Genomic DNA, 3953 nt, shown 5'->3' with positions numbered 1-3953 from the left:
AACATCATAGAAGTGGTCTTGATGAGCTTTGGAGATGAATCTTTCCATCTCCCATGACTCGGAAGTGGAAGCTTTTGTCTTCCCTTTCCCTTTTCTAGAGGATTCTCCGGTCTTAGGTGCCATCAATGGTAATGAAAAAATAAAAAGCTTATGCTTTTACCACACCAAACTTAGAATATTGCTCGCCCTCGAGCAAGAGAAGAAAGAATAGATGAAGAAGAAGAAAATATGGAGGAGAGGGGAGAGGGATGTATTCGGCCAAGAAGGGGAAGAGAGGGTTGTGTTGTGTGAAAATGAGGAAGAATGGAGGGCTTTATATAGGGAAGGGAGGGGGGTAAGGTTCAGCCATATAGGGTGGGTTTGGGTGGGAAATTAATTTTGAATTTTGAAGGTAGGTGGAGTTTATGAGGTAGGTTTATAGGGAAGAGTGGATGGATGTGAGTGGTGAAGTGGTGAGAGGGAAGAGAGATTGAGGTGATTGGTGAAGAGTTTTAGGGAAGAGTGTTTATGGGATTGTGTGAAAGAGGGGTGAGAAGAAGTGAGTGGAGGTAGGTGGGGATCCTGTGGGGTCCACAGATCCTGAGGTGTTCAAGGATTTACAACTTTGCACCAAATTAGGCATGCAAAATGCCCTTGCACACAACTCTGGACGTTCAGCGCCAGATTGGTGCTTGTTTTGGGCGTTGAACGCCCATTTGTTGCCCATTTCTGGCGTTGAACGCCAGAACCATGCTTGTTCTGGGCGTTCAGCGCCAGCTCTTCTCCATGGTGCAATTCTGGCGTTCAAACACCCAGATGCTGCCCATTTTGGCATTCAGCGCCAGAACCATGCTCTGTTATGGTGTTGAACGCCAGCCAGATGCTTCTTACTGGCGTTTAAACGCCAGTAAGGTCTTCCTCCAAGGTGTGATTTTTCTTCTGCTATTTTTTATTCCGTTTTCAATTTTTATATTTATTTTGTGACTCCACATGATCATGAACCTAATAAAATATGAAAGAACAAGAAAAATAGAATTAGATAAATAAAAATTTGGTTGCCTCCCAACAAGCGCTTCTTTAATGTCAATAGCTTGACAGTGGGCTCTCATGGAGCCTCACAGATGTTCAGAGCATTGTTGAGACTCCCCAACACCAAACTTAGAGTTTGGATATGGGAGTTCAACACCAAACTTAGAGTTTGGTTGTGGCCTCCCAACACCAAACTTAGAGTTTGACTGTGGGGGCTCTGGTTGACTCTGTTTTGAGAGAAGCTTTTTATGCTTCCTCTCCATGGGTACAGAGAGAGATCCTTGGGTTTTAAATATAAGGTTGTCCTCATTTAATTGAAGGATCAATTCTTCTCTGTCCACATCAATCACAGCTCTTGCTGTGGCCAGGAAGAGTCTTCCAAGAATGATGGATTCATCCTCATCCTTCCCAGTATCCAGGATTATAAAATCAGCAGGGATGTAAAGGTCTTTAACCTTTACTAACATGTCCACTACTTGTCCATAAGCTATTTTCATGTATTTATCTGCCATTTCTAATGAGAAATTGGCTTCCTGTACCTCAAGGGTTCTTAGTTTCTCCATTACAGAGAGTGGCATGAGGTTTAATCCTGACCCAAGGTCACACAGAGCCTTCTCAAAGGTCATGGTGCCTATGGTACAAGGTATTAAGAACTTTTCAGGATCCTGTTTCTTCTGAGGCAATGTCAGTTGATCCAGATCACTCAGTTCATTAGTGAACAAGGGAGGTTCATCTTCCCAAGTCTCAATACCAAATAATTTGGCATTCAGCTTCATGATTGCACCAAGGTACTTGGTAACTTACTCTTCAGTAACATCCTCATTCTGTTCAGAAGAGGAATACTCATCAGAGCTCATGAATGGCATAAGGAGGTTCAATAGAATCTCTATAGTCTCTAGATGAGTCTCAGATTCATTTGGTTCCTCAGAGGGAAACTCCTTATTGATCACTGGACATCCCAGGAGGTCTTCCTCCTTGGGATTCACGTCCTCTCCCTCCCTTACAGGTTCGGCCATGGTAATTAATTCAATGGCCTTGCACTCTCCTTTCGGATTTTCTTCTGTATTGCTTGGGAGAGTACTAGGAGGGATTTCAGTGATCCTTTTACTCAGCTGGCCCACTTGTGCTTCCAAATTTCTAATGGAAGACCTTGTTTCATTCATGAAACTTACAGTGGCCTTGGATAGATCAGAGACTAAGTTTGCTAAATTAGAGGTATTTTGTTCAGAGTTCTCTGTCTGTTGCTGAGTGGATGATGGAAAAGGCTTGCTATTGCTAAACCTGTATCTTCCACCATTATTAAAGCCTTGTTGAGGCTTTTGTTGATCCTTCCATGAGAGATTTGGATGATTTCTCCATGATGGATTATAGGTGTTTCCATAAGGTTCACCTAAGTAATTTACCTCTGCTATTGCAGGATTCTCAGGATCATAAGCTTCTTCTTCAGAAGATGCCTCTTGAGTACTGTTGGATGCAGCTTGCATTCCATTCAGACTCTGAGAAATCATATTGACTTGCTGAGTCAATATTTTATTCTGAGCCAATATGACATTCAGAGTATCAATTTCAAGAACTCCCTTCTTCATAGGCGTCCCATTACTCACAGGATTCCTCTCAGAAGTGTACATGAACTGGTTATTAGCAACCATGTCAATGAGTTCTTGAGCTTCTGCAGGCGTTTTCTTTAAGTGAATGGATCCACCTGCAGAAGTATCCAATGACATTTTAGCCAATTCAGATAGACCATCATAGAATATATCCAGGATGGTCCATTCTGAAAGCATGTCAGAAGGACACTTTTTGGTCAGTCCATTGTATCTCTCCCAAGCTTCATAGAGGGATTCACCTTCTTTCTGTCTGAAGGTCTGAACATCCACTCTAAGCTTACTCAGCTTTTGAGGAGGAAAGAACTTGGCTAAGAAAGCCTTGACCAGCTTATCCCAAGAGTTCAGGCTATCCTTAGGTTGAGAGTCCAACCATATTCTAGCTCTGTCTCTCACAGCAAAAGGGAAAAGCATGAGCCTATAGACTTCAGTATCTACTCCATTAGTCTTAACAGTATCACATATCTGCAAGAATTCAGTTAAGAACTGAAAAGGATCTTTAGATGGAAGTCCATGAAACTTGCAGTTCTGCTGCATCAGAGAAACTAATTGAGGTTTCAGCTCAAAATTGTTTGCTCCAATGGTAGGAATGGAGATGCTTCTTCCATGTAAATTGGAATTAGGTGCAGTAAAGTCACCAAGCATCCTCCTTGCATTATTATTATTTTCGGCTGCCATCTCCTCTTCCTGTTCGAAAATTTCTGTAAGGTTATCTCTTGGATTGTTGTAATTTAGCTTCTCTTAGTTTCTTTTTCAGAGTCCTTTTAGGTTCTGGATCTGCTTCAACAAGAATATTCTTGTCTTTGCTCCTGCTCATATGAAAAAGAGGGAACAGAAAAATAATAATAATAGGGATCCTTTTTACCACAGTATAGAGGTCCTTGTGTGAGTAGAAAAAAAAGAAGAAGAAAAAATCTGAACTCAGAGAGAGAGGGTTCGGATTTTTGGTGAGATGAAGTGTTAGTAGATGAATAAATGAATAGAAGGAGATGAGAGAGAAGGAGAATTTTCGAAAATTATTTTTTTGAAAAAGAGTTAGTGATTTTCGAAAATAGTTTTTGAAAAAGGTTAGTAATTTTCGAAAATTAAAATCAAAAATTAAAATAATTAGTTAATTAAAAAGAAATTTTGAAAAAGAGGGAAGATATTTTCGAAAATTAGAGAGAGAGGGAGTTATTTAGGTAGTTTTGAAAAAGATAAGAAACAAACAAAAAGTTAGTTAGTTAGTTGAAAGAAATTTGAAAATCAATTTTGAAAAGATAAGAAGATAAGAAGTTAGAAAGGATATTTTAAAAATTAAATTTTTGAAAAAGATAAGATAAGAAGATATTTTTGAAAAGA

At 39.8% G+C, this 3953-nt stretch overlaps 1 non-coding gene across 1 annotated transcript; it reads left to right on the top strand.

Moving 5' to 3' along the window:
- Window positions 1-2786: 2786 nt before the first annotated feature.
- Window positions 2787-2894, top strand: LOC148581201 (small nucleolar RNA R71). Its single transcript, XR_015899731.1, has one exon. It is a non-coding gene; the product is annotated as a small nucleolar RNA R71 (small nucleolar RNA).
- Window positions 2895-3953: the final 1059 nt, after the last annotated feature.

The sequence above is a fragment of the Arachis ipaensis genome, chromosome B10, assembly GCF_059453495.1.
Source record: "Arachis ipaensis isolate K30076 ecotype BB chromosome B10, ASM5945349v1, whole genome shotgun sequence".
NCBI classification, from domain to species: domain Eukaryota; kingdom Viridiplantae; phylum Streptophyta; class Magnoliopsida; order Fabales; family Fabaceae; genus Arachis; species Arachis ipaensis.
This window is presented reverse-complemented; position numbering and strand designations above follow the sequence as displayed.